Raw genomic sequence first — 18,297 nt, forward strand, 5'->3', positions numbered from 1 at the left:
TACCCACATGGCACCCAGGATGGCTGTGAAGGACAGGGCTCATCTGGATCCTAAATTTACACACCAAGTATAGAGCTCCAGACAGAGGACAGAGCTGTGTATAGGATGCCTGGAGGATTCGACTCCTCTCAGCATGGACAGGAGGCACAGCTGTGTCAGGGAGGATGGAGCCATATTGGGTTTAGCTCTCCCTTGCCCAGGTGCTGTGGCCACATAGATGAACCCCGGCTTCACCACGGCTGTCTAGACCCCAGAATTGAATTGGAGGACACCCAGGATTTTGCTGGGACTATCTAGGATCCAGAAGGCATGAATCATTTTTCTGTTTCTGCACTCCCACCCTGCAGCTTTCCAGGAGGCACAGATTAGGTCCCCATCTCTCTGTGGCTCTGACACATTTTCTGAGCTCCTTTTATTCTAGGAGCCATAGACCTCTCTGCTCTCCTCCTCCTCTTCCACCCAGCCTGGGCTGTCTCTTTGTGATCCGGAGGAGAGCCTTCTCCCTTCATATTCTCTAGGACAAATTGGTTATCCTGGGGAAATTTTAGGGTGATTCTGGCTTCAGTCCTGCCAAATTCTTCCCCAGAGGCAACTAGCATAGAGCTGACTACCTACTGTAATGTCAAGATATAGAGAAGTTATATGTGATAGATTAAAACATCAAAATTGTACCCCAGTTGCACAAGAATTGAGGTATGAGCAAAAAGAGAATGTCCTTTATTTTAAAAAAAGTTAACACACAACAACAAAAAAGCAGCTGCTGTCTCCTCTCTCACATGGAAGTAAACTCTGCTTGCCCCAGTCACTCTGTGGTGATATTGCCTTTGGATGCGTAGCATGAATAACTGGCTCATTTAGCATTTCTTCCCCACCACTTCCTTTCTTCATCCTCATGAGGGTCACTTTCCCTCTTGTTGCTTTTTTTTTTCCTGCCATTCATTGCTTATAAACCAGTGTGCTTCGTCTCAAGCCATCTAATTCTCACACGAACACACACATCGTACCCAGGTTCTTTTCTGCCTCTAAACTATACCACAAAAATTATCTTTCTCTGGACTTGTCATGAACTTAAAAGTGGCCCTAATTATAAATGATGGGCATAAGGACGCTCTAATGACATACTTCGAGCTAGGAAAAAGAGAGCCATTTAGTGTGTGGGGAAAATGAAGATATTAGACTAACAGAGCCATCACTTGCAAAGTCCTCCAAAGTCCTCAGAAGCCTCCTTCAGAATCTTTGGAAAAGTTTCTCTTCTGCCTCTCCATCTTTCTCTGATTGCACCAGTCCCTCCTCAAGTAGTATTATATAAGATAAGTAAATTCAAGTACCCATACCATTTTATCTCTGGGAAGGACTTTAGAGATATTTTATGCTGAGCAAACTAAGACTCTGAGAAGCAAAGTTACTTGCCAAAGATGACATGGCTAGCTGATATTAGAGGATTTGTACAAGGCCTCCTTCCTCTGCACTGACTGCTCATTCTATGATTTCATATTTTCTTCTTATACTTGGATGCTTAATTGTTGAGTCTGATTTAATTATACTGGCGGCTAATAGAATGCATCCATTCATTCAGTTAAGATTAACTGAGCCTCTACAATGTGCTAGACACTGTTTTAGGCATTGGAGGTTCAGAGGTGAACAGGGTAGACACAGCGCCTGCTCTTGCTGAGCTGACATACTTTTGGGGAAAACACAAAGAAAAACAACTAATCAATGCAGTGTATAGCATGAAAATTGACAGATTGATAATGGGAATACTCAATAGTACTTACTGACGGCTGACGGCAAGCCTCTCAAGTAAGTGAAATTTACTTGGCAGTATTTTAGCCAGATTTAGGGTTAAGGGTTGTTTGTGGGCTACTCTAAGGACAATACAAAAATGTATTCTGAGTTGCAAAGAAGAAACTTAGAAAATGTTGGGACACAGTTTATTTTATAAGGTAAAAATGAAGCTCGTTTCCTGATATATTCCCTATGAGGATTTGACCATAGGCATGACACAGAAAGAAGAGTCAATAATGTAGACCAAAACCTGAAATTCTCAAGAGAATATACTGTCAACATTCCCTCAGGTGTCTATACACACAGACACAGACTAGCAACATAGCAGAATTCAAAAAGTATTTTAAAAAATCAATACATGAAGAAATTTCCATAAAATTTCAAATATGAATAGGTAAAAGAACAATGAGAGAAATATTTACCCTATCTTTTTACTAAAAAGGCGAGACTGGGCTATACACAGTGGCTCATGCCTGTAGTCCCAGCACTTTGGGAAGCCAAGGTGGGAGGATCACTTAAGCCTAGGAGTTTGAGACCAGTCTAGGAAATATAGCAAGACCCCAACACCATAAAAAAATACAAATAAGCCTGGCACGGTTGCTCATGCCTATAATCCCAACACTTTGGGAGGCCATGGCGGATGGGTCACCTGAGGTCGGGAGTTCAATACCAGCCTGACCAACATGGAGAAACCCCATCTCTACTAAAAATACAAAATTAGCCAAGCTTGGTGGTGCATGCCAGTAATCCCAGCTACTGGGGAGGCTGAGGCAGGAGAACCGCTTGAACCCGGGAGGTGGAAGTTGCCATGAGTCGAGATTGTGCCATTGTACTCCAGCCTGCGCAACAAGAGTGAAACTCTATCATAAAATGAAATAAATAAAATAAAATAAAATAAAAATAATCCAGGTGTAGTGGTGTGCCTGTAGTCCCAGTTACTCATAGGCTGAGGTGGGAGGATTGCTTAGCACAGGAGTTCAAGGCTGCTGTGAGCTATGATCATGCCATTTCATTCCAGCCTAGAGGACAGAGCAAGACGCTGTCTCAAAAAAGAAAGGAAGAAAGAAAAGTAAGAAAGAAAGACAGAAAGCAAGCAAGCAAGCAAGAAAGAAAGAGAAAGAAAGAAAGGAAGGAAGGGAGGGAGGGAAGGAGAGAGGAAGGAAGGAAGGAGAAAAAACAATTGTTTACAGTGGACTATTTTCAGTTCATTGCAAGTATATAGAAATACAAGTTATTTTTGTATATTAATTTGTATCCCAAAAACTTGCTGAACTTGCTGATTTGTTCTAGTGGTTTTTTTTTTTTTTTTTTTTTTTTTGAGGCGGTGTCTCGCTCTGTCGCCCGGACTGGAGTGCAGTGGCCGGATCTCAGCTCACTGCAAGCTCCGCCTCCCGGGTTCACGCCATTCTCCTGCCTCAGCCTCCCGAGCAGCTGGGACTACAGGCGCCCGCCACCTCGCCCAGCTAGTTTTTTGTATTTTTAGTAGAGACGGGGTTTCACCGTGTTAGCCAGGATGGTCTCGATCTCCTGACCTCGTGATCCGCCCGTCTCGGCCTCCCAAAGTGCTGGGATTACAGGCTTGAGCCACCGCGCCCGGCCTCTAGTGGTTTTCTTAGTGAATTCCTTAGGATTTCATTAAATTCCTTAGGCAGTGCCAGTGCAATATTGAATAGAAGAGGTGCAAGCAGGTATCTTTGTATTATTCCTGATCTTAGAAAGAAAACACATAGTCTTTCACTATAAGTATGTTAGTAGGTGTGAGTTTTTTGTAGTTCCTCTTTATCAGGGTGAGAAAATTATCTTCTATACATACATTGTTGAATGTTCCTATTATAAAGGAATGTTAAATTTTGTCAAGTCCTTTTTCTGTATCTATAGAGATGATCATATGGTTTTATGTTTTATTCTATTGAGATGATATATTAATTGATTTTCAAATATTAAACTAACCATGCATTCCTGGGATAAACCGTACTTGATCATGTTGTATACTTATTTTTGCATATTGCTGGATTAGGTATGCTGGTATTTTGTTGAGAATATTTTACATCTATATTCATAAACATTGGTCCATAGTTTTCCGCTGATGTCTTTGTCTGATTTTGGTGTCAAGTTAATGTTGACCTTATTGAATGACTTGAAGGTTTTTTTTTTTTTTTTGGAAAATTTGTGAAGAATTGATATTAATTCTCTAAGCATTTGGTAGACTTCAACAGTTAAGCAATCTCTACCTGGACTTTTTTTGTGGGTAACTATGATTACTGATTTAATCTTTTCACTTGTTATAGTCTCTTCAGATTGTCTATTTCTTCTAAATTCAGATTCAATAGTTTATATTTTCTAGGAATTTATCAATTTCACCTGTCATCTAATTTATTGGCATAATATTTTTCAGAGCATTTTATAATCCTTTTTATTTCTGTAATGTTGGCAATAAAGTTATCACTTTTATTGCTGATTCTAGTAATTTTAACCTTCACTCACGTTTTCTTGGTCAGACTAGCTCAAGGTTTTTCTATTTTGTTGATCTTTTCAAAGAACCAACTTTTTGTTTTATTTACTTTATTGTTTTTCCATCATCTGTTTCATTAATGCCCACTCTTATCTTTATAATTTTCTTTCTTTTGCTTGCTTTGGGTTTAGTGTTCCCTTTTTTCCCACCTATGTCTTAAGGTGGGAGGATAAGTTATTGATTTGAGATCTTCTTTCTTGATATGGGCATTTATAAACATAAGTTTCCCTCTAGGCATGACTTTAGCTGCATCCCATAAATTTTGGTATGTTGTCTCTTCATTTTATAACCACTTTATCTCCAAGTGTTTTCCAATTTTCCTTTTGATTTCTTCTTTGACCCATTTATTAATTTCTACATTTTAATTTGTTTCCCAGATTGCTGTTTTCCTTCCTTCCTTCCTTCTTTCCTTCCTTCCTTCCTTCCTTCCTTCCTTTGTTCTTTCCTTCCTTCTTTTCTTTCTTTCTTTTTTTTTTATATAGCGCGATCTCAACTCACTGCAACCTATGCCTCCCAGGTTCAAGTGATTCTCCTGCCTCAGCCTCCCAAGTAGCTGGGATTACAGGAACCTGCCAGCTCGCCCAGCTGAGTTTTGTATTTTTAGTAGAGATGGAGTTTCACCACATTGGCCAGTCTGGTCTTGAACTCCTGATCCCAGGTGATCTGCTCGCTTCAGCCTCCTAAAGTGCTGGGATTACAGGTGTGAGCCACTGTGCCCTGCCGCTGTTGTTGATATCTAATTTCATTCCACTGTAGTCAAATAATATATTTTCTATTATATCTATCCTTTAAAATTTATTGAGGTTTGTATGGTCTAGTGTATGGTCTAGTATATCCTGGAAAATATTCTGTGTGTACTGAAGAAAGTGTATATTCTGCTTTTGTTGGATGTGTTCTATCAGTGTCTGCTTGTAGTTAGTTTATAGTGTTGTTTGAGTCTGTATTTTCTTATTGATCTCTGTCTAGTTTTTCTGTTCAGTATTTAAAGTGGAGTATTGAAATTTTCAACCATTGTTGAAATGTCTGTTTCTCCCTTTATTTCTGCAATTTTTTACTTCACGTATTTTGGTGCTCTGTTACTAGGTGCATATGTGTTTATAATTATTTTGTATTTCTGATGTATCAACTCTTATCACTGAAAAAGGTCCCTTTTTTCTCTAATAATATTTTTTACCATCTATCTTGTCTGATATTAGTATAGTCACTTCAGCTTTATTATGGTTGATGTTTGCATAATGTCCTTTTTCATCCTTTTGCTTTCAACCTATTTGTGTATTTGATTCTAAACTGTTTCCTGTGAACAATATATAGTTAAAATACTTTTTAAAATCCAATCTGACAATCTCTTCCCTTTGAATGGATTGTTTTATCTATTTACATTGATATGGTTGGATTTACATCTGCCATTTTACTTTTTGTTTTATGTGGGTTTTTTGTACTAAGTGAATATTTTTTAATGTAGCATGTAAATTTCTTTAATGATTTGTTTTACCTTGCAACCTCCGCCTCCCAGGTTCAAGCAATTCTCGTGCCTCGGCCTCCAGAGTAGCTGGAATTACAGGTGCACAACACCACGCCCAGCTGATTTTTGTGTTTTTAGTGGAGATAGGGTTTTACCATGTTGGCCAGGCTGGTCTCCAACTCCTGACCTTAAGTGATCCTCCCACCTTAGCCTCCCAAAGTTCTGGGATTATAGGCATGAACCACCACACCCAGCCTGTTTTACCTTGTTCAAAGTTATTTCTTAGTGGTTGCTCTAGGACTTAACATATATTATCTTATCAGAATCAGCTTCAGGTTCATACTAACAATTTCAGTGAGATACAGATGTTACTCCTATCTAGCTCTATTCCCGTTTCTCCCTTTTTGTGGCATTATTTTTATACATATTACATCTATACATTGTAATAATTATTACTTTATATAACTTTATCTTTTAAAGAAGATAAGGTAGGAAAACTATTGAATATTTATAGCTTTTGTTATATTAACCTTCTTATTTATCATTTCTGGCTCTCTTAATTTCTTCTTGTAGATGGAAGTCATCATCTGAAGTAATTTACTTACAATGAGCTTAATGGAAACCTTCAGAAAAGTTGTAGAACATAAAATGTACAATATATGAGCACTTAGAAAATAAACTAACATTTGTGGAACATCATTTACATTATAGACTGTACTAGGGGCTTTATACAGTCATGCTGCATAGCAACATTTTGGTCAAGGACAGACCACATACACAATGGTGATCCCATAAGGTTATAATGAAACTGAAAAATTTATTTCACCTAGTGACACTGTAGCTGTTGTAATGTCACAGTTCAATGTATTACTTACATGTTTGTAGTGATGCTGGTGTAAACAGATCAGATCTACTGTGGTTCCAGTCATATCAAAGTATAGCACATACAATTATGTATAATACATAGTACTTGATAATGATAATGACTGTGTTACTGGTTTATATATTTTCTATACCATACTTTTTAATCATCATTTTAGAGTATACTCCTTCTACTTGTATATAAAAAAGTTAACTGTAAAGGGGAGATCGAGACCATCCTGGCGAACACTGTGAAACCCCGTCTCTACTAAAAAAAAATACAAAAAACTAGCCGGGCGAGGTGGCGGGCGTCTGTAGTCCCAGCTACTCGGGAGGCTGAGGCAGGAGAATGGCGTGAACCCGGGAGGCGGAGCTTGCAGTGAGCTGAGATCCGGCCACTGCACTCCAGCCCCGGCGACAGAGCAAGACTCCGTCTCAAAAAAAAAAAAAAAAAAGCAACCTCAGGGTGGTCTTTCCAGAAGAAGGCCTTGTTATCATAGGAGATGACAGCTCCATGCATGTTATTCCCCTGAAGACCTTCCAGTGAGACAAAATGTGGAGGGGGAAGACAGAGATTTTGATGATCCTGACCTTATGTCGTCCTAGGCTAATATGTGTGTTTGTGTCTTCATTTTTAACAAAAAACTTCAAAAAGTTAAAAGATTGTTTTAAATAAAAAGCTTATAGAATAAAGATATAAAGAAAGATAATATTTATGTATAGTTGTACAATGTGTTTTAAAATAAATATTATTACGAGTCAAAAAGTTTAAAAAATTAAAAGTTTATAAAGTAAAAAGTTATAGTAAGCTAAAGTTAATTATTGAAGACATAGATTTTAAAAATAAATTTAGTGTAGACTAAGTATACAGTGTTTATAAATTCAGCAGTAGTGTCCAGTGATGACCTAGACCTTCAAATCCACTCACAGACTCACCCAGAGCAACTTCGAGTCCTGCAGGATCCATTCATGGTAAATGCCCTACACAGTTATATCATTTGTTATCTTTTGTACTGTATTTTTACTGTACCTTTTCTGTTTAGATACACAAATATTTGCCATTGTGTTACAACTGCTTACAGTATTCAGTACAGTAATATTCTGTGTAGGTTTATGGCCTAGGAGCAAAAGGCTGCACCATATAAGCTAGGTGTAGAGTAGACTACACCATCTAGGTTTATGTAAGTACACCCTGTGATATTCACACCATGACAAAATCACCTCACGATGCATTTCTTAGAATTCATCCCCATTGTTAAGTGATACATGTCTGCATATGTTTAGCATGTAATCCTCAAAGTACTTCTAAATGGCTAACTTTAACTTCTGCTAGTTAGCCATTTAAGATATGAGGAAACTACAACTTTAAGAGTTGATGCAGCTCTTTTCTGATCATCTGTACTGTTACACTTTACCAAATATGTTTTAATTTCTCTCACTTCTGTGAACCAGCATGTGCTGATTCTTCCGCATGGAATTTGCTTCGCTGCTGCAGTCAAACTCCTGTTGTCCTTCAGAATGGAGCTCAACTGCCACTCCCTGGAGAAGCATTCCTTGATCTTTCAGTCCATGTGGAAAATTGTTAATTGTCTGTAATATTTAGGTCAAGAGAAATATGGAAAGTAAAACTGCATTCAGAGTAGTTGCTCAATAAAAATTTGTGGAACCAATGGCACATATCATATATTTAAAGTGTTGGCTCAACTGTGTAGTTGTTAAGACTCTCTGGGTTGGAAGTGATAGAAATGGAACTCAAACTTGCTTAAGCAAAAAAGGAGAGATTGTTGGATCTTAAACTCAAAAGGTCAGGGGTAGCTGGCTTTGTATGGCCACATTTTGGTTCTCAAATGATATATATTAGTTAAACCTACCTGGAGGCAGATTTCAGCTCAATATAATGATGAATTATTTTTAACCATTAGAGAGTCTTACCAATGAGAAGTATGTGATTGTAATAGCAATAGTTTTATTTTTGTTTTAGTTTGAAGTCCCCCAGAAGCTAACCCTGAGATGAGGATTTGGGTGCCAATACAGTAGTCTCTTCTATCCATGGGTTCACTTTCCACAGCTTCAGTTAACAGGTTAACTTGTGGTCCATAAATATTGAGGAGAAAATTCCAGAAATAAACAATCCCAAATTTTAAATCTCACACTGTCCTGTAATGTAAATGAGCCCTCAGTCCAGCATATCCACAATATATACACTACCTCCCCTTAGTCACTTAGGAGTCAGCTTGATTATCAGATTGACTTTCTCAGTATTGTAGTGTTTGTATTCAAGTTACCCTTATTTTACTTACTAATGGCCCCAAAGCACAAGAGTTGTGATGATGGCATATTGTTATAATTGTTTTATTTTATTAGAGGTAATTATTGTTAATCTCTTATTGTGCCTAATTGTAGATATGTCTATATAGGAAAAAATACAGTATATATAGTGTTTGGTACTATTTGCAGTTTCAGGCATCCACTGGGGGTCTCAGAACATATCTCTATAAGGAGGACTACTGTAGTTTAGGAGGTAAAGAGGGATCATGGGGAGAAGCATGAAGAAGAGTGACAGAGAAGCAACACAGCCAAGTAAGGGCACTTCACAAGCCAGCCATCGGTGTGGAGGACTGCTGCTTAGTCCCAGGGGAGAACCTCTACGAACAGTGTAAACCATACAGCTCAAAGCCATCCCACTCAGGCGTCAAGGAAGCAGGGTCTTTACATACTGGCCCTTATAGTTAGTTGCCAAAGGCTGCTCCTGGGGAGCATTTGTTCCCTGGCATTTCAGGCCTGCCTTCTTGGTGGGAAAGCAGGCTGCAGCAGGAGGAGAAAGGCAAGGAAATGCAGATGCTGGTGGTTGGGAGTTGGGTTGGAGTGCACTGAAATGGTAGGGGTGAGGAGATCTAGCTGAGGGGAGGCACTGACAGCACCTACTGTGCATTTGTTGAGCACTTTATGATGTGCCAGGTGTTCAGCACACATTATCCTGTTGGTTTCTCGGTGCAACCCAATCATGTAAATATTATTTTACTCATGTTATACATGAAGAAACCAAGACTCCCGGAAGATACATAACTTATGGTGCAGCTAAAATGAGGCAAGGTTCAAGGTCAAACCCAAGTTTGCCTCATTCTGTATTACATGATTATTCTATAATGTCATTGTTGTAGTCAGGGTTCTCCAGAGAGACACACTGATAGGATATATACAGAGATAATATGAAAAGGAATCTGTGATGTTCCCCTTCCTGTGTCCAAGTGTTGTCATTGTTCAGTTCCCACCTATGAGTGAGAACATGAAGTGTTTGGTTTTTTTGTCCTTGTGATAGTTTGCTGAGAATGGATTCCAGCTTCATCCATGTCCCTACAATGGACAGGAACTCATCCTTTTTTATGGCTGCATAGTATTCCATGGTGTATATGTGCCACATTTTCTTAATCCAGTTTATCATTGATGGACATTTGGGTTGGTTCCAAGTCTTTGCTATTGTGAATAGTGCCACAATAAACATACATTTGCATGTGTCTTTATAGCAGCATGATTTATAATCCTTTGGGTATATCCACAGTAATGGGATGGCTGGGTCAAATGGTATTTCTAGTTCTAGATCCTTGAGGAATCGCCACATTGTCTTCCACAATGGTTGAACTAGTTTACAGTCCCACCAACAGTATAAAAGTGATCCTATTTCTCCATATCCTCTCCAGCACCTGTTGTTTCCTGACTTTTTAATGATTGCCATTCTAACTGGTGTGAGATGGTATCTCATTGTGGTTTTGATTTGCATTTCTCTGATGGCCAGTGATGATGAGCTTTTTTTTTTTTTTTAATACACTGGGGCCTGTCATGGGGTGCGGGGAGGGGGAAGGGACAACATTAGGAGATATACCTAATGTAAATGATGAGTTAATGGGTGCAGCACACCAACATGGCACATTTATACATATGTAACAAACCTGCACGCTGTGCACATATACCCTAGAACATAAACTATAATAATAAAAAAAAAAAAAAGAAAAGGAATCTGTTACGGGAATTGACTCACCTGATTACGGAGGCTGAGAAATCCCATGATAGACTGTCTGCAAACTGGAAAACCAGAACAGCTGGTACAGGGGTTCAGTCCAGACTGAAGACCTCAATCAGGGAAGTTGATGGTGTAACCCTTAATGAGATATTGAAGAGCGTGGGGTTGGGGGCTGTGGTGGGGTGGTGTGAATCCTTGAGTCCAAAGGCCAGACAACTTGAAGTTGTGATGCCCAAGGGCGGGGAAAAAAAGGGCATCCTTTCTCTGAGAGAGAGAAAGAATTCACCCTTCTCCTGCTTTTTTGTACTGTCTGGGTCCCCAGATGATTGGATGGTGCCTGCCCACATTGAGGATGGCTCTTTCCCATTAAGTCCACCGACTCACAAGCCAATCTCTGGAAGCACCCTCAGAGACACACCTGGAGCTGTCCGATCATTCGAGTCAAAAGCAAAACCACCTGGGCTTCCCTTTCAGCGGAAGAGGGAAGGAATCAGTGCCTGCTGAAACACTGAGAATAATGAACCCCTCACCAGCTATCCGTGTATCCCCTAATCCATTCAGGTTGACACCACAAATCAACCATCACTGCCACTCTTGCTGCTTCTTAAGCTGCTGATACTAAGCTGAGAGTATATAGCAAACCAGCAAGAGTGTTCTAGAGGGTTTGGGTTTTGGGGATATGAATTCAACCCCGCCACCGCCCCCCCCGACCCGCCAACCACCAACATTAAGCAGCCACAAAAGAGTGGCATGAAGGCAGAATGTGGGCAGAAGCTGGGGAGACAAACTTCGTCCTTTGCTGAAGTACCAGAGAGGGTGGCAGAAAGAAGTGTGGCCATGTTTGTGAGCTGATTATAGGTTTCAGATCCCGGGATCTGGGTCCAGCCCGTGCTGAAGTCCGAGGGAGTGGGTGGATGGGCAGAAAGAACGCTTGAGGGGCTGTAGGCAGGTGAAATGTAGTTTTATTCAGCAGCTTTCTCATCAACAGTTTTCTCACTAGCAGCTTACTCTCACATTGTTTGCCCTGTCTCGGCTGCTTGAGCCGGCCACCCCCACGCACAGCTGCGCGGCCGGCTCTCCCCTGCCTTCAGGATCAGCAGCTTAACTCTTTCTCTCTCTGGGCATGAGCAAGCCGAGCTGTGCCCTGTTTCCCTCCTGTCCATCTGCAAGGCGCACAGCTTTGGTTCTCTCTCTTACTCTGGGCGTCAGCGCACCTGTCGTGTTAAGCCATGTTGAGCCGGGCCAAGCCCCAAAAGCCCCCACACACAGTGTCAGCAGGACAGTTATACCTTTTACAGACAATAGTGATATAGGGCCAAGGGATGGCCTTCCCATGTTATGGCTACATGGCTGTGGTAACAAGTGGAGTTACATGCCTGTGCTCTAAACTCGGTAAGTCACGCAGGATGTCAACATCCTACTTCGGCCTGTCATTGACCAAAGCACAGCCATGTTCCTTGCAAAAGGTATGTACGCCTGCTTTAGGGCTGTTGGATGTCAGGTCCCAGAGGAACTTTTTTCTGAGATTGTGTTTATGGAGCCCGAGAAGGACAAGGAGGAAAGTCTGGGCTTTAGCAAGACAGGAGTGAAGAAGCAATCCCCCTGGAGAAGGGCTAAGTCCCAGAGGCCACTTAGGGAATGGGGTGGAACATCGTGCCTGCCTAGCTTATCAAGGCCCCAAATGAGAAGGGATAGCTATTGTCAAGGGACCACGTTTCTAGGTTTCCCTGGACACACATTCTTGGCAACAGTTTGTTGGGCATAAAGAACACCAGCTTCAGACAAAACTACGCTTCCATCTGAGCTTAGTTGTTTACAGCTGCACTAGGTTGAAAGCATCTGCCTTGGAACCTGCGGATGTGACCTTATTTGGAAATAGGGTCCTTACAGGTGCATGAAATTAAGACGAGGTCATACAGGATTAGGGTGTCCTTAGAAACGAGGGAAATTGGGACACAGAGGTGGTGCTGGGGTGGGGGGCTGACCATGTGAAGACAGAGGCAGAGGTCGGAGTTATGCCACTAGAACCAGGATACACCCAGGATTGCTAGCAACCGTGGACAGTTAGAAGGGGCAAGGAAGGATTCTTCCCTGGATGCTTCAGAGAGGATGGCCCTGCTGACATCTTGATTTTAGACTTATAGCCTCCAGAACTGTGAGAATAAATTTGAATTGTTTTCAGTAGCCCAGTTTGTGGTACTGGTTTTTTTTTTTTCCTGATTGAAACTAATATACTATGTGATGAAAATTTCTCTGAGCCTCAGTTTCTTCCTGTTCAAACTAGAGATAAAAGTGGACACCTGTAATAGGGTTCTCTAAAGCCCCTGGTTCAATAAACATGAGTTCCCTTCAAGGAGATGCAGAGGGAAGGGGTGCCTCACTGTGAGTAGCACTACCTCACTGTGCTACTCTCAGGGCTGTGTGAACAGCCAGCAGCTCCTGAGAAAATTAGCCGTGGTCTGCTGATGTGAACATTTTTCTCTTTTCACTGCTGTGGCTCTCTTCTGGCTCTTTCTTTCCAGAGAAAGCTGTCTGGGGTCCCAAATTGCTCCTGGAAGCCAGACCAGTTTTAGCTGGTGCTAAATGGATTGCTGCCCATGGGAGTGCTGCTGTCTGATGTCAGAGACGGCTGGGCACTAATTAAGGGGTTACTGTGTTTACAGGAAGAGGGGGAAATGAATGTGAAGACTGCAGTGCTTCACTGCTGTTTTAATAGGGCAGAGGCCAACTATGACGCCTTTTATCTGAGAGGGTGGCAGTTCGGGCTGCTCAGAGCCACTCAGGTCCCTCAGGTGGCTGCGGCAAGCAAGGCCTGGGACCCAAGAGGGGTGGTCTCTCTCACTTGCTCTGTTCCCTCAGCCCCTCGTCTTCTCTCCACTTATACTTTGTTACAGGAGGAGGAAAAATGAAGTGAGGGAAAGTCTGGCTAGTTAAATAGATACATTTATAAAGAAGCCACGTTTCCAATCTTTAGCCTGGCTGCTCTTGATCCCCTGCAATCCTGCTGTTGATATTTGGAACTGATAAATCAGTTTTTCTAAACAGGTCCTAAGAGGCTGCTTGGATTTTGGAGGGACAGGAAATTAAAAAGCCATGGAGGTGAGGCAGGGTGGGCTATCAACCTGCTCTCCCACACTGTCCTCTTGCCAGACAGCGACTGTGATAGGAGAAAGCAAATGAAGGGGCAGAGGAGAAAGCTTAAGCAGATATTTGGCATTCACATCATCGCCAAAGATCCAGGCCGGCCCCATCCAGGACTGACAACTGTGACACAGGAACTGATTGGCCAGAGTTCCTAGTTTAAAGTTGGCTGCAAATCAGAATCTAATTTCTTTCTGCCAGACTCTCAGCCAGGAGCTTAATTAACTAGAAGGGTCAAAAGGCCTGAACTTCCACATTGTAATCCTGGCCTATAGTTCCTAACTCTGGAAGTCTTTGGGGTACTCCAGCCCTGGATATCTAACAGAAAGCTTCAGGTTCAAAGGGACACAGGACAAGGAGGACTGGGAGGCATGCTGGGGTGTGGGAGGTGGCACCCCCAGGGAAAAGCAGCTGCCAGCAGGACACAGTCCTTGTAAAGGGCTCTGACTAGAAAAGCAACCTGGTGGCCTGTTTACATTCAACTGAAATCAGACTGAAAAATTAATTGCAGCAAGATTTCCAAAAATGTTTCTCCTTTTTTCCATGAAGGAGGACTGAAAGCCCAGCAAGAATTAAAATGGTATCTCTTATAGCTACCACTTATTAAGTGCTCTTCACACCTGCAAGTCTGCATACATTTTGTATATTCCTTACAAGAATCCTGCAATGTATATGTGATTATTCCTATTGGATAGATGGTGAAACTGAGCTCAAAGATGGTAATTAAGGTGCTCGAGAGCACACAATAAGTATCTGGAAGAGCGTGGAATCAAATGTAATCTTTTTCTGTGACCCCTATGCTTTCTGCTCTCTCAGTGTTCTAGTTATCTATTGCTGCATAATAAGCCACCCCCAAAGTCCATGGAGTAAGTCAACAACCATTTTATTATGTTCATGCTTCTGTCGGGAAGGATTTAGGCAGTGCACTCCTCTCTGCTTCACAATGACTGGAGCCTTAGCTGGGGTGACCCCAAGAATTAGAGATAGCTAGGTCAACTAGGGCTGTCTGTCAAGGGCTTCAGTTGTAACTTTCTGCTGGGTTCCTGCATTTTCCCTCACATTGCACTACTGTTGTCCAAAATGGTCTCCTCACATATCAGGTGCTTGGATTTAAATGGCTGAAACAGCATCTCTTTCTCTGTCTACCAACCCTTTCCACGTGGCTAGCTTGGGCTTCCACATATCATGAGGGTCTTAGGATAGTCAGACTTTTTACATGGTGACTGACTTTCCCCAGACCAACAAAAAGAGAAATTAGAAGCTGCCAATTTCTTAAGTACTGACACCAGCAACAGGCACGGTATCACTTTTGCTATATGACATTGAACAAATGAGCCAGAGATCCTGTCAGAGTCACAGCTTGTCAGACTCACAGCCACAGAGGCTGTCAGATTCCCTTAGACGCATTGTGAACATCACCTCTACTCTTTACCAGGCACCCTGCAATGAAGGAGCTTTTCACTCAAATTACAGTGTTTTGCCGATAATGATAATGACTCAATTTTGTCTCGCTTTTTAGATTTACAAAGAGCTTCCGGCTATTTCTCTGATTTGAGCTTCACAATAGGTCTTTAAGACAAGCAGAACAGATTGTACTACCCTCACTTTAAGGGAACCAAGTTTCAAACAGCAAAAAGGCCCACCAGGTTATATGGAGGGTAAACTCCCAGCCCACCTGACTCCATGAAACTTGGCCAGCTGCAGTTAAGAGCTCTCTGCCGTACCCCTGCACTGCTAATGTGCTCTAATTTGCTATATATTATTATTCTGCAGCTTTTAAGAAAATACATTTCCAGAGGACTTTCAAATTAATACTCTGTTAATAAAACATAGGTCTAGAAATAACTTTATTTCACTGATTTTAATGAAGAAGAAAGACGTGTTTTCTACTGAAGTTAAACATCTATTTTTTTATTGAAGTAAAATTCACACATAACATAAAATTAACCATGTTAAAGTGTACATTTTGGTGGCATTTAGTACATTCACAGTGCTGTGCAACCATCCTCTCCATCTAGTTTCAAAACGTTTTCATCATCCCAAAGGCCCTGTGTTTTGTAACACAAAATTTATATAATATACCTTCTACTTAGAACAAAACGCTTTGTAGATAATTATTAATGTTTGGTTCTATTAAAATGAAATAAGCCCAGTCTTTGGCCTCAGGCTAACTTGGATTTAAATCACAGCTCTTTAGTTTTCTAACCATGTGACTTTCAGCAAGGTATTTAGCTAAGCCTGGTTTCTCATTCCTCATACAAAGAAATAATGATGTATATTTAGATGGGATATTGTGGGGACCACTGAGATAATGGACTTCAAGCACCTCTTACAGTGCCTGGTTCTTAGTGTTTGCCTAAATGAAGGTAGGTGTTATTCATAGTATTAATGACCGGAAATGTGTTATAGGACCTTTGGAAAACCATCATAGCTCTCTGGGACTCAGATCCCAAAGTGGAAACTGAAAGTATGGCCCTAAACAATTTCTAAGCTCTGATATTTAAGATGATGAAATATCTTGCAGGTTTATTTTCCATTCCAATGTTTAAAAAGCCTCCTGCCAATTTCCTGTTTTCCCCACCCCTGACACACACACACACACACCACATACACACAAAAATCCTATTTCTCATCCTGATTCTGATGACTTTATTTTTAACAGCTTTATTGAAGTATACTTGACAACAACACAAACTGCATATATTTTACATATTTGACATGTATAAACCTATAAAACCATCACCATAATTTTGATAATGAGGATCTTGCTATCCCTGCAGGTTTCTTGTGACCCCTTTGTAATAGTCTCTCCCATCTCTCCATGCTGCTTAATTAATAGATGGTGTGATGTCCTCATATTTGTCATTTTTGTTATCCAACATTTGCAGAGACATGGGTTCCATAGGGCATGACTATGTATATTTTGCTTATCTATCTCTAGCAACCAGTACAATACAAGAAAACAGAGGATGCTCAACAAATATTTGTTAAGTGAATGAATAACCCCTCTGTTCCTTAACTTGTAATGCAGTGATACTTTAGCTTTTTTCTCTGTCTGCTATGGTGATCAATGCCAAGACAAGTGGGAGCTCTAGGGGCTGGCATGGTTGGGAAAATTTCACAAAGGGAGAAAATTGTTTTGAGACTCTGATGATGAAAGAGGTTTGTTGAGGAAGGCATTGCTAATGGCTTGAGCACAGGCCAGGAAGCAATCTGGGAAAGATGCAAAAGTAAGGATTGGATCGGAGGTAATGCAGTGACTGACATAGCTGACAAGTGGCAAGGATTAGACCCCTGGAGGTGAGGGAAACTGAAGCCTTTCTGAAATAGGAAAACAAAAATAAAAGCAAAGCAAGAGCTGCTGGTACCTTGGCTGGGAGTCATAAGATATTAGAATTGGCATGGAGATTCAAGATTAGACAAATACCCTTATAATGCAAATGGAAAAGATGAAGTCCAGAGAAGTGAAATGAATTTCTTCAGATCTCATAGTAGACTAGTGGGAGAATCAGGAAGAATCCAGTTTCTTATTGTCCACTGGGCTTCATTCATTCATCTTTTAATGCTTATTTATTTAATTAATTGATTGAGCTCTGACAATATGCAAGTACTATGCTAGGCACTGGGATTACAGAGATCAAACATAGTTTCTGGGCTGGGCATGGTGGCTCATGCCTGTAATCCCAGCACTTCGGGAAGCCGAGGCAGGTGGATCACTTGAGGTCAGAAGTTCGAGACTAGCCTAGCCAACATGGCAAAACTCCAGCTCTACTAAAAATACAAAAGTTAGCCAGACTTGGCGGCGCACACTTATAATCCTAGCTACTTGGGAGGCTGGGCAGGAGATTCACTTGAACTTGGGAGGCGGAGGTTGCAGTGAGCTGAGATCATGCCACTGCACTCCAGCCTGGGCAACAGAGTGAGACTCCATCTCAAAAACAACAACAAAACTATAGTTCCTTTGAATGAGCTCATGATGTAGTGAAAAAAGGGGTTAATTATACACTGTTTAAAATACAATGGGATTGATAATCATAGGTAGAGCTCAATGTTTTCTTGAGGGATCATGGATTCACCAAGAAAGTCTTCTCAGGGAGGGATGTCTGAACTGTGTTGCAGGTGAATAGGAAAGAACAAGTAGTAGAGAGATAACATTCAGAGCATTAGAAATAGCACATGCCAAGAAACCCAAAATACATTGGGGAACTTCTACTGATTCACGATGATAGAGGGTGGCTGGGGGTGGTGTGTCAAGCATGTAATATCAGAACTTTGGGTGGGCGGATCATCTGAGGTCAGGAGTTTGAGCCAGCCTGGCCAACCTGGTGAAACCCTGTCTCTACTAAAACACACAAAAAAAGCTGGGTGTTGGTGGGCACCTGTAAATCCCAACTACTCAGGAGGCTGAGGCAAGAGAATCACTGGAACCCAACAGGCGGAGGCTGCAGTGAGCTGAGATTGCCTCATTGCATTCCAGCCTGGAGATTGCAGTGGGCTGAGATCCTGCCACTGCACTCC

Source organism: Trachypithecus francoisi, unplaced genomic scaffold (genome assembly GCF_009764315.1).
Source record: "Trachypithecus francoisi isolate TF-2019V2 unplaced genomic scaffold, Tfra_2.0 Lachesis_group12, whole genome shotgun sequence".
NCBI lineage: Eukaryota > Metazoa > Chordata > Mammalia > Primates > Cercopithecidae > Trachypithecus > Trachypithecus francoisi.